Here is a 13,768-nt window from a genome sequence, read left to right as displayed (position 1 = left end):
ACCCTGTGATCCTTTGGGGTCATATGTAAAGGGACACCAAAAAGAACAGAGACAACGGAGAGGGATAAAACCAACAGATGAGCCAGGACACAAGTTTTTCTTTAAAGAAGGAATGCTAGAAAACTACAGGTCAGCTGTCTTATGTACTACATTAAGGAATTAAGCCTGACAGAGCCCTCCATAAAGGACATCAAAAAGGAGTGATTATTGTGTTGCTGCCAATTGAGGGAATGGTATTTTATTTTTATTGTGTTTTGATGAGAGTCAGTGGAGGAAATGGAAAACATGGCTTCTGGTGCTTAAAGCTGGTTGGGGGGGGTGGAGGGGGAGAGTCAGGCACTGAACACTCAGGCTCTTGGCCTCCTTCTGGGTTTTGATTTTGCCCCATTCATGCCATCATGTTGTTCACATATGTGGCTCCTTTTGTGCTTCAAGGTCATGAATGGGTAGTTTAAACAGATTTCATCTGTCCACCAAATTTGGGATAAGGGGAAGGGTTGGAATTGTTTCTTATGTGATTTACTAGGAATGGAAACTCCTGTCCCCCACTGGCAACTGTGATGCTGAGAATTTGTTAGTCCTGGCTCCACGGTTAAGCTCCACCACATACCACATGATTAGGACAGGCATCTTAACCTCTGAGTCCCTGACTTCTTTGAGTTTGTTCATTTATAAAGTAAGCACAATGTACCTATGTCGCAGGTTGGTATGTTTTTGTTTTTTTCTTTTTAATTTAAAAAAAAATTATTTTTTTTTGTTTATTTTTATTTATTTATTTGAGAGCTACAGACAGAGAGAGAAAGAGGGAGAGAGACAGACAGAATGGGCACGCCAGGGCCTCCAGCCACTGCAAACGAACTCCGGATGCGTGTGCCCCCTTGTGCATCTGGCTAACATGGGTCCTAGGGAATCGAGCCTCAAACCAGGGTCCTTAGGCTTCGCAGCTTAGCCACTAAGCCATCTCTCCAGGGCTAATTTTTTAAATATTAAATTAAATTAATTAATTAATTTGACAGAGATAAAGGGAGAGAGAGAGAGAGAGAGAGAGAGAGAGAGAGAGAGAGGATGGGCATGCAGGGCCTTCAGCCACTGAAAACGAACTCCAGACGCTTACACCCCCTTGTGCATCTGGCTAACGTGGGTCCTGGGGAGCTGAACCTGGGTCCTTTGGCTTTGCAGACAAATGCCTTAATTGCTAAGCCATCCCTCCAGCCCTGTTTTTGTCTTTTAAAAAATTAAATATTTATTCGAGAGAGAGAGAAAGAACGGGCGTGCCAGGGCCTCTAGCCACTGCAAATGATCTCCAGACACACACTCCCCCTTGTGCATCTAGCTTAAGTGGGTACTGGGGAATTGAACCGGGGTCCTTAGGCTTTGCAGGCAAGAGCCTTAACCACTAAGCCATCTCTCTAGCTCTTTTCTTCTTTTTGATTTTTTGAGTTAATGTCTTGCTCTAGCCCAGGCTGACCTGGAATTCACTATGTAGTCTCAGGGTAGCCTCAAATTCACCACAATCCTCCTATCTCTGCCTCCTGAGAGTGTTGAGATTAAAGGCAGGGCACCACCATACCCAACTTATTGGTACATTTTGACTAAATAGTTGCTCTCCAACATTCTTTGCAGGTCCATTAGGACAGGGCTTTATTTGTTTTGCTGTGTTTGCTTTGTTTTATAAACAGTTTCACCATGCATCCCAGGCTAATCTTGAACTGTGTATCCAAGGCTGTCTTGAACTAATGGTCTTCCAGCCTCTGCTTCCCTAGTACTAGGATTTTAAGTTTCTATCACCATAAACTGGATTTTGTTGTTGTTGTTGTTTTGTCTGAAGTTTAATCAACCAGCCGATTTACACTTGCTCCACACAGTCCATTTCCACCTCACAGCTATCTTCATAGTCATGTCAGAAGCAGGAGGACTGACCAGAGTGCACTGCCGAAACTAGGAGTGCCGAGACCACCATTGGGCATGTCTGAGCTTAGGGCCATGATGGCAGGGCTAACCAAAGGAACATAGAAGGAGGATTCAGGCTGCCCTAAAGTCATGGTCAACATCAAGTTCCCCTAGCCTCCTCTCTCTGCCCAGCATGCTCAAAGCTGGCACATTTGCTAGGAGCTGGCCACTTTATCATCACAGAGCACGCCTGTGTGTAAGGCCTTTGGGAGAGATGCCACCATAGCCTGACCCTCTCAAGGAGCTTAGCATCTACTGAGGACAGATACAATGAATACTCTTTTTGTGCTTTGGTTTTTCAAGGTAGGGTCTCGCTTTAGGCCAGGCTGACCTGGAATTCACTCTGTAGTCTCAGGCTGCCCTCGAACTGACAGCGGTTCTCCTACTTCTGCCTCCCCAGTGCTGGGATTGAAGACGTGTGCCACCATGTGTGGTGAGGACAGGTGTGAAATGAAGCAAAAAGTTTTACAAATATTTATTTATTTATTTAATGTATGGGCACGTGAGGGTCATGGCATGAATATGGAGGTCAGAGGATAAATTTGGGGGTGGCCCTTGCCTTCCACCTTGCTCTGAGGAACCATCTCTTGTTCACACTCTTTGAGAGCTTCCAGGAAAATTCTTCTGTCTCTGATTTCCATCTTAAGGTAGGTGTGCTGGGATTACAGAAGCCCTCAGCAATTTACAGGTATTTTTTAATCTGGAGTCTAGAAATTCGAACTCAGTACTTAGGAGTTGCTTGTCAAGCACTTTACCCACTGAGCCTTCCTCCCAGCCCCAAGGAGGAAGTCTTTCAGAGTCATGAGGGGCATGTAACCAAAATGTTGAGTTGTCTGGAAGAGGCTCATACAGATAGAAGGTGGGATTTTAGATGGACCTTGAGCAAATGGGGAAGAAAAGTTTATTAGTGGCTTGGAGGGCTGTTTAGGGGAGCAGAGATTGTATGGGACACAGAACTACAGGGACACTTAAGAAATGGCAAGCATGGGCTGGAGAGATGGCTTAGCGGTTAAGCGCTTGCCTGTGAAGCCTAAGGACCCCGGTTCGAGGCTCCATTCCCCAGGACCCATGTTAGCCAGATGAACAAGGAGGCGCACGCGTCTGGAGTTCGTTTGCAGAGGCTGGAAGCCCTGGCGCGCCCATTCTCTCTTTCTCCCTCTATCTGTCTTTCTCTCTGTGTCTGTCGCTCTCAAATAAATAAATTAATTAATTAAAAAAAAAAATTTTTTAAAAAAAAAAAAAAAAAGAAATGGCAAGCAGTTTTGTATAGCTAGAATAGAGGGTCTGTGTGGCCGAAGTAAGGGACTGTAAGCTAACGCTGGAGCGTCTCAAATGTCAGAGAAGAGTCCTAAAGAGAGGGAGGGTGAGCAGAGGGTGGCGCAGTGCAGTGAGTGGATGTATGGTGGTAACCTTGTCTGGCCCTTGCTGCTGTCTTTGCCTGGGATATCCCTGCTCAGCATGCTCTCAGCCTGCAGCCCATCTTAAGGCCACCTCCTCCAAGAAGCTGTGCCCTGCCCTCCAAGCCATCTGGGAGGTCTGCCAGCTCTAAGCAACCATAGCTTACCATCTCACCCTTTGCAGAAGCGTTTGGCATTTATCACAGCCTATCTGCCAGAAAGCGATGGTTGTCTTTTTCAGAATTCTGCACATGTTATCTACTTGGCTAAGGTTTTCAAGTGTAATGGGATTCTCTTGAATACTCCACCTGGAATTTGGGGGTACAGGGCCTCCATGATGGTTCAATCAATATCATTAGTATACTTGTTAAACAAGGTAGACAGAGCATAGATTTGAATGTTTTTCACTCAGGTATATTATAGTCAGAGGTTAGATAGAAGAATTCACTAGTCTTCATTTTACCAGGGAGGCCCAGGAAGGCTCAGCAACTTCACACAGTAAGTTAATGATCTGGAAGAAGGCGCGTGAAGAGTTTATCACGATGCCCAAGACACGAGAGACACGTCCTCCTGTCTGCATCCCCAGCCTCTTGAACTTTTCACATCGAGCTGCTTGCAATTCCTCCCACACTTCACGGGAACTTCATGCTGTTCTTGAGGCTCTGTTCATACCTACAATTTTTTCTCTTTCAGCTGTCTTCACCAGGTGAACTCCTACTCACAAGTTAAAAATACATCCCCTGGGAACCTCCTCTCATTCCTTCTCTTCCATCCTTACCCTGGAGTGGCTCAAATGGCTCTCCTATTGCTGTCCCCGTAGCCTGGACACACACTTCCATTACTTACCAAGATGTGTGCCTGTCATTGGCCTCTGTCTTACAATAAGCTCTAGAAGTCAGAAACTCTCTCTGTGCCCTTCACTACTTTCCCAGCACCTCAGCCTGAGGCAGACTTGATGCTCTGTGGATTTCTATGTAATTGGGGCCCCCATGGGGCCCTTTCTGATCTGGGCCATGGGTCAGAGAAGCAGCATCCTTGTCTGCTCTGTAATTCAGAGACCCACTGGCCACACAGACTCTGATGGTACCAGCCTTTGCAGAGACGTGCTGAGCCTTGGGCCTCACTGTTTATCTAAGACACTTCTGCTCTCTCTCCTCTTGTAAAATACAAAATAAAAATAGTTCCAGGAAACTATGTGGTTGAGAAACTCCAGGCTCTGCTTAAGCTCCTAGATAAAGACTGTTATTGTTGGGAAGTTCTCTGGGCTTTGGTTTCACACCCTCCTAAAGACACAAATTCTTTCTGTCCTCACTTGCCCTTAAGTCTGGTAAAAACAATAACTTGACAGCAGCTGATGTTAAATGATCTAAGGTATTAGTTGGCCACCAGCTCACTTTGAGCTCTGGGCTTGTGACTTTGTTAACTTCCTCTCATAACGCTTTTCCAGATGGCTAAGAATGCTCACTTATAAAACAGGAGAAATGACACCAGTATCAACACACTGAAGTGTCTAAGAAAATCAGGCAGGCAGTGGATTCTGCACAGGGGAATTGTATAGGAAATGTCTTTTCCAGATTACAAATTAGAGTCCTGTCACTTTACTTTGCTTGGCCAGACTCTGTGTGAGCCATTGAGGGCAGTTGTTCTAGATGCCATATATAGAAAGAGAGACGATGGCTGACGAACCAGTTAAGGAATCTAGGAGGGAACCTTTCTAAGAATCAGATGAGATAGGACTGCTCATCCCACAGAAGAAAGAACTGGAGGCAGGGTAGGACAGGTCAAGGCCTTAGAGGGATCTTCAAGCAACTGAAGGGCTAACGTGGAAACGGATCAAGCTAGCAACTAGAAGTGCAAAGAAAAGCAAAACCCAGTTCCTGTCCTTGAGCATCGTGGACCACAAGGGTCAGACCAGGCCAGGGTGCTTCTCTCAGGGACGTGTGTAACGTTCTAGAGAGTGCAGAGAGAGGACATTTTGCCCAAGGAGACTGAGAAGGCTTCACCTGAGAGGTAACATTTATGGGGAACCTATGGGGAAATCAAGAGTTCTTTAGGCAGAGAAAGTAGGCAGGGCATGCAGGCAGCAAGCACAACGTCTGCAAAGACAGAAAAGCACCCTCCCGGGAAACCTCTGTGCTCTGGAGGAGTGGCAGGAAGTGGGCATGCGAAGTCTGCTTGGAGCCAGCTCGTCAAGGGTCTTGGTTGTTCAGCTAAAGAGTTTGGACTATTTACCTCAAGTGGTTCTTGAAGAGCTATGAGAGGCATTTAGGCAGAGGATTTTGATTTTAAAGGGAAAGCTTTAGCACAGAGCACTGGTGGGGCTGTACTGGAAAGATAGCGGAGTCTGGGAAACTAAGGCATCTTGGCATACCAAAGAGAACACATGGGCAGGATCTTGTGCTTTTCACACATGAACTTGGGCACACTCTTAGAACTTCCAGAACTTAAAAAATTTTTTCAGTCTATAAATTGGAATATTGATGAACTATCCTTATAAATATGAAAATCTGAAATCCAGCCAGGCATGGTGGTGGTGGCGTATACCTTTAATCCCAACACTTGGGAGGCAGAGGTAGGAGGATCGCTGTGAGTTCGAGGCCACCCTGATACTCCATAGTGAGTTTCAGGTCAGCCTGGGCTACAGTGAAACCCTACCTTGAAAAAAAAAAAAAAAAAACAAACCAACAACAACAAAAGAAAAAAAGAAAACTCTGTAATCCAAAACTTTCTGAATACCAACATGATGCTTAAGAAGTTTCACATTTTGGAATATTTCAGATTTCAGAGTTTTGTATTGCTTGTCTGCCTTTTTTTTTTTTTTTGGCTAATATTAAGTATAGTATCATGTTTTAGAGTTTTGGATTAAGGTCACTCAACCATTAACGTCAATGCAAATATTCCAAAATATGGGAAACTGGAGCCTGAGACATTTCTGTTACCAAGCATTTGGATAAGAGATATTCAACCTGTAATTATATCTACTTCACAGAGAGTATGTTATAACAGTGAAGAGAGACGATTTATCCAAGGTCCTTGGGTGTGTATGTGTTCAATAATTTAGCATAATTTTCTCTTTTTCTATTAAAAATTTTTTTTAATGAGAGAGAAAGAGTGAGGGAGGGAGAGAGAATTGGTGCACTAGGACCTCCGGCCACTGCAATTGAACTCCAGACACGTGTACCATCTTGTGCATATGTGTGACCTTGCACACTTCGTCACCTTGTGTATTTGGCTTACTTGGGATTGAACATGAGTCCTTAGGCTTTGCAGGCAAGCGCCTTAATCACTAAGCCATATCTCCAGCCCTCTTTTCTCTCTTTCTTTCTCTCTCTCTCTTTCTTTCTTTCTTGTATTTTTTTTTTTTTTTTGAGGCAGGGTTTTACTCTAGTCCAGACTGACCTGGAATTCACTATGTAGTCTCAGGCTGGCCTCGAATTCACAGCGATCCTCTCAAGTGCTGAGATTAGAGGTGCGTGCCACCGTGCCTGGCTTCTTTTTTCTTTTTTAAATTTTCTTCCTTAAGGATGAATAATATTTTTTAATATTTTATTGTTATTTATTTATTTGACAGAGAAAGAGGGAGGGAGAGAGAGAGATGGGCATACCAGGGCCTTTGGCCACTGCAAACTAACTCCAGATGCCTGTGCCCCCTTTGGCATCTGGCTAACGTGGATCCTGGGGAATCAAACCTGGGTCCTTTGGCTTTTCAGGCAAATACCTTAACCACTAAATCATCCCTCCAGTCCATCTTTTAAAGTTATTTAATTTATTTGTTTTATCTATTTATTTTAGAAAGAGAGAGACAGAGAGAGAGGAGAGAGGCAGATATGTAGAGAGAATGGATGCACCAGGGCCTTCAGCCTCTGTGAATGAACTCCAGATGCATGTGCCACTTAGTGCATCTGTTTTACATGGGTCTTTAAATGCTAAGCCCTCTCCAGCCTTCCTTTCTCTTTTTTCTTAACAGGCAGGTTAGACACAGAAACTGTCTACTCTCTGAAGCTTAGAGTTATAGCCAAACATGTTCCCTTGGGGGGAAAAAAGATTATACCATTGAATATGTTCAAGAAGAGAATTTCTTTGGGGGAAGGAAAGTTGAACCTGATAAATCTCTGAAGTTCATTTCTTACTCTGTTATCTTCAGGGTTTTAATACTGATGATCAGGAGCTGGGAGATTTAATACTGACCTTGTTAAAAATAACCATTTGAAGCCGGGTGTGGTGGTGCACACCTGTAATCTCAGCGCTCGGGAGGCAGAGGTAAGAGGATTGCCATGAGTTTGAGGCCACCCTGAGACTACATAGTGAATTCCAGGAGAGCCTGAGCTAGAGTGAAACCCTACCCCGAAAAATAAAAACAAACAAACAAACAAAAACCATTTGGGCCCAAAGGGGTGTGTGTGTGTGTGTGTGTGTGTGTGTCGAGCATGGGTGGGATTAAGTATCTGGAACATGGGTAATTTACCAGTGACAACCCTTAACTGACTCCTCTGGGAGGGGGGAGGGCTGGGAACTCTCTGGGATGGGCCATTTCTGTGTTTTGGCCTCCTTTTCTTTATCAGGGATCCATGGAAGCTGAACCTCTGAGGGGTCTTCTAGTACTAACATTCTGGGCTTTGGGGAGCTTAAGTCATTAAGGTCATGAAGTTATGGATGTACAAATGTTGGGATATTCCAATTATTCTTACAACAACCATATTGCTATCAGGCTGTGTGTGTGTGTGTGTGTGTGTGTGTGTTTGTGTGTGTGTGTGTGTGTGTGTATTTAACCTCCTAGCATCAAATTTCATCTAAATACATTCCAAAATGTATCCCGTTCACTTGGGGGCAAGACTTGCTTGACATTTTTCTCAGAATCAGAACGTTGGAATTCAGCTCATTTCCATCCTCAGCATTAACTCAGCTGCATATTGGATTATTTCATATTTCTGGTTGAGAGAGAAGGTACTTTCTCCAGCACAGCACAGAAATGAAAATGTCAGTCATCTGTCGCAGAAGAAAGAGATTATTTTTATCTCTGTATTCATTTCAAGGCCTAGAAGGCACCTCATTGGGGAGCAGACAATACTGGAGACTAGGCATAGGACAATGCTGCTTTTGTGAACTCTCTTCCCTCTAATGAATGTCCCTTGGCCAGCTCCTGCTTGTCCTTTGATGGGAAATCCTCTTTGGTAGAACAACCCCCCATTCATGATGCTTCCCTCATATGCTTTAGCTGTTACAGCATTGCTCACTATGTGTGATGATTTGTATCCGTGGTATCAATTCTCTACGACTGGGAAAGGGGCAGGCCGCTAAAGTTTGATGAGCCCCTGAAGTGTGCCAGGCATGGTCAGGCTTGGATCTTCCATCATGCACAGGACACTCCTCATGGAGTCGGTGCCGTTATTCCATGTTTGACCTATAGGGGGAGTCCAAGGAGTTAAGTTACACCGCCACCATCAAGTGGCTCGGAAGTAGCTCAGTCTGGCTTTGCATCAGGCTGTGTTTGGCTCCAAAATGGTCTTTTGATCATTCGCACCCCTCTCTTGTTCTCTTGCCATCTCTGCAACCTGAACTCAGTACGCGGCCAGCTTTTGGTAAATATCAATTACCGCTGATGAATGACAGTCCAATTCCGTTTGGTCTGCAAAGATTTCCTGAATGGACAAAGCCCTGGGGGAGCTGCAGAAGATAATGTAATTGGGTGGGGATTGAGCTAGCCTTTCCTTGACTTGCAATCAGTTTCTAGAGACATCTGCTTTGAAATAAATAGTCTCATTATCCTTGTGGGTGCCTCAGCTCAGCGGGAGGCTGTGGTTGTCTTTTGACAGGGCCAGCTGGCACAGTAGACTTATTTAAGCCAAATTAATTTCACATCTTTCTAACAACGCCGCTTTAAGGTCCTCATGTCATAGGAGAAACAGAACTCAGAAACAAGTGTCACACATATGAGGAGGGCTACAATAGAGACTGTAGAAGGACAGAAGGACAGAAGGAAGGAATTATTCATTCTGCCTACAAGAATTAAAGTTTTTTTTTTTTTAAATGAAGATTTTATGGAGAAGGTAGTATTTGAGCTGGGACTCAGGGGATAAGTAATTTTATTTTATTTTATTATTTTTTCTTTTTAGTTATGTATTTGAGAGATATTAGGAGGCAAAGAGAGAATGGGAATATCAGGGCCTCCAGCCACTGCATACGAACTCCAGATGCATGTACCACCTTGTTCATTTGGTTTACATGTGTCTTGAGGAATTGAACCTGAATCCTTTGGCTTTGCAGACAAGCACCTTAACCGCTAAGCCATTTCTACAGCCCCAATGTATTTTCTTTTTTTTTTTTTAAAAAAATATTTATTTGAAAGGAAGGAATGAAAGAAAGAGAATAAGAATGAATGGGCACACTAGGACTTTTTGCCACTGCAAACAAACTTCAAATGCATGTGCCACCTGGTGCATCTGGCTTTACCTTAGATATTGAGGAATCAAACCCAGGCAATTAGACTTTGCAAGCAAGTGTCTTTAACCACTGAGAAATCTCTCCTGCCAAATTTTATGGGTTTTTTTTTCTTTTTTTCTTTTTTTCGAGGTAGGGTCTCTCTCTGGTCCATGCTGACCTGGAATTAACTATGTAGTCTCAGGGTGGCCTCAAACTCATGGAGATCCTCCTACCTCTGCCTCCCAAGTGCTGGGATTAAAGACATGAGTCACCATGCCCGGCTTATTTTCTAAGGGGAGAAAATGAAGGGCATTCCTGGTGGAAAATATGTGAAGAGAGCACCAGATGGTCCTTTGTGATGGAACACACCACAGGGAATGGCAAGAGGTGAGGCAAAACACTTGGTTGGGCAGGGAGTCAATAAGCCTGAATGTCATGCTATGGGTTTTGATTTATTCTGTACCTATCACAAGATATCTCAATGTCCCCAGACCTACAGCTTTGAAGTGTCACCCAATGTTACATCTTTTTTTTCAAGTAGTTAATATCTGCTTGCTTATTTCCAAGTTGAACACAACTAATGTAGATTACTTCATTCAATGATTATTACAAAATCTTTTAATTAGGGGCTGGAGAAATGGCTTAGCGGTTAAGGCATTTACCTGAAAACTCAAAGGTTCTCTGTTCTATTCTCCAGGACCCACATAAGCCAGATGCACAAGGGGGCGCATGCATCTGGAGTTTATTTGCAGTGGCTGGAAGCCCTGGCACGCCCATTCTCTCCCTCTCTCTCTACCTCTTTCTTTCAAATAAATAAATAAAATTTTGAAAAAAACCTTTAATTAACTATTATATTTAACATAGTTTATAGGTAGCTGTCAGAGCAATCTTTAGAAAGAGCCATTGCCATCAGTTTATACCACTGCTAAAAAGTTAGTAACTAGGAATATTTCTGTCTTGTGCTTCCTATATATCTCTCATTTATTTCTATCCATGGAAGAAAAAAAAATTCATCTTTGCTATTTAGCTTTGGTTTATTCAGGCCCCAAACGAGGAGTTTTAAACTTATAACTACCTGGGATGGTTGAAAATTCCATTGTGGGCTTTTCTCATATGAGAGAGAGAGAGAGAGAGAGCGCGCGAGAGAATGGGCACGACAGGGCCTCTAGCCACTACAAATGAATTCCAGATGCATGTGCCAACATGTGCATTTGGCTTATGTGGGTCCTGGGGAGTCGACCCTGAGTCCTTAATCCTTAGCCTTAGGCTTTGTGTAATTCTTTGCCCTCGAAAGTGGGCAGGGCCCCTGACTTGCTTCTAACCGATAGACTCTAGCATTGGTGGTGAGAAGGATGGGGTGACAAGGTTACATCACATGAAAGTGTAACACCCATATTGTCAAGTCTCCCTATTAGTCCTTTGTTGGCTTTGAAGAAGCAAGCTGACATGTGCGGGGCTGCCTGTGATGAGATCACAGGTAAGGAGCAAAGCTGAGGTGGCCTCCGTCTGACAGCCAGCAAGAAACCAGAGCTCTCCATCCTGCAGCTGCAAGGAATGGAATCCTATCACCACTGCAGGTGGTTCTGGAAGCAGATCCCTCCTCCATCAAGCTGCAGAGATGACTCCGGCCCTAGAAAATGCCCCTAAGGCAGCCTCACAAGAACAGAAGCACAGGATTCAGTTGAGTCTGGATGTCTGACCATCAGAACCCAGGAACAAAGGTGTGATGCAAGCCTTGCGGCTTATAATTTATCACAGTGTTGTCCTTTGATGGATCCTGACCCTAGCCCCATGCTTGTTTCTAAGTCCACATCACATTCCTGTGACAATCCCCAAACAGTACCTATGCAAATCTACATGTGGGTGGGTTTATCTGCTTCTGTCTTCTATGGGTCATGTCTACTTGTGGTAACCAGTTTTAAAAACTTTTAAAAACTTTTTGTTTATTTTTATTTATTTATTTATTTATTTGAGAGTGACAGACAGAGGGAGAAAGAGGCAGAGAAAGAGAGAGAGAGAATGGGTGCGCCAGGGCCTCCAGCCACAATAAATGAACTCCAGATGTATGCACCCCCTTGTGCATCTGGCTAATGTGGGTCCTGGGGAATAGAGCCTCGAACTGGGGTTCTTAGGCTTCACAGGCAAGTGCTTAACCACTAAGCCATCTCTCCAGCCCGTAAAACTTTTTTTTTTTTTTGTTTTTTTGAGGTAGGGTCTCACTCTAGTCCAGGCTGACCTGGAACTCACTATGTAGTCTCAGGGTGGCCTCAAACTCACAGCAATCCACCTACCTGTGCCTCCCAAGTGCTGAGATTAAAGGCGTGCACCACCATGCCTGGCTAAAACTTTTTTTAAAAAAATATTTTGTTTGTTTATCTGAGAGAGAGAGAGAGAGAGAGAGAGAGAGAGAGAGAGAGAGAGGAAGAGGCAGAGAGAAAGAGAGAATGGGTGCACCAGGGCCTCCAGCTACTGCAAATGAACTCCAGACATACCCACCTCCTTGTGCATCTGGCTTACATGGGTCCTGGGGAATCAAGCAAGGGTCCTTAGGCTTAGCAGGCAAACACCTTAACCACTAAGCCATTTCCCCAGCCCTTTTTAAAACTTTTTATTGACAACATCCATACATCTTGACAACATACCTTGATCACAATGCCCTCCAACCACACTTTCTTTTCTCTTTCCCAAGCCGCCCCCTCCACTGAATCCTTTCTTCTTTGCAACGAGTCTTCTATTTTGATGTCATAATTTCCCCCTCTTATTATTCAGGTCTTGTGTAGGTAGTGTCAGCCACTGTGAGGTCATGAATACCTGGCCACTTGTGTGTGGAAGACAGTATTGCAAGCAGTCCTCCCCTTCCTTTGGCGCTTACATTCATTCTGCCACCTCTTCCTCAGTGGTCCCCGAGCTTCACAGAATGTGATAGATGTTCACTTAGTGCTGAACACTCCACTGCCATTTCTTCTCAGCACTTCGGTGAGTTTTGAGTCTCTTCAGTGGTCAGTGCCATATGAGAGCTAATTCTTATGTGTCAATTTGCACTATGAGACACCCAGGTAGCTGACTAGGTGTGTCTGTGAGGGCGTTTCCAGAAGAAATTAATATTTGAATTGGTGAACTACATGAAGTGGAGCTCCCCAGTGTGGCTGGGCAGCGTCCAAGCTGCCAAGGGCCTGAAGGGAACAGCAGGGTGGAGGAAGGTTGATTTTGCTCTCTACCCAATTGCCAGAGCTAGGATATTGCTGTTCTCCTGCCCTAAACACTCCTCATTCTGACTGAGGTCTGGCTTGGAGCTATAGGATTAGCTTTCCTAGATCTCTGGCTACCAGATAGCAGATTTGGAACTTTGTCAGCCTGCATAGTCAAATCATATTATCTAGTTAACTATCACCCAACTATCCACCACATCATCCGTGTGTCACCCATCTATCTATCCACCGTATTACCCGTGGTCACCCATCTATCTGTCATCCATCTGTCCACCGTATCACCCGTGGTCACCCATCTATCTGTCATCCATCTGTCCACCGTATCACCCGTGGTCACCCGTCTATCTGTCATCCATCTGTCCACCGTATCACCCGTGGTCACCCATCTATCTGTCATCCATCTGTCCACCGTATCACCCGTGGTCACCCATCTATCTGTCATCCATCTGTCCACCGTATCACCCGTGGTCACCCATCTATCTGTCATCCATCTGTCCACCGTATCACCCGTGGTCACCCATCTATCTGTCATCCATCTGTCCACCGTATCACCCGTGGTCACCCATCTATCTGTCATCCATCTGTCCACCGTATCACCCGTGGTCACCCATCTATCTGTCATCCATCTGTCCACCGTATCACCCGTGGTCACCCATCTATCTGTCATCCATCTGTCCACCGTATCACCCGTGGTCACCCATCTATCTGTCATCCATCTGTCCACCGTATCACCCGTGGTCACCCATCTATCTGTCATCCATCTGTCCACCATATCACCCGTGGTCACCCATC

This window comes from Jaculus jaculus, chromosome 5, assembly GCF_020740685.1.
Source record: "Jaculus jaculus isolate mJacJac1 chromosome 5, mJacJac1.mat.Y.cur, whole genome shotgun sequence".
Classification (NCBI taxonomy): domain Eukaryota; kingdom Metazoa; phylum Chordata; class Mammalia; order Rodentia; family Dipodidae; genus Jaculus; species Jaculus jaculus.
The sequence above is the reverse complement of the archived record's forward strand: the minus strand, read 5'-3'. Positions refer to the sequence as shown.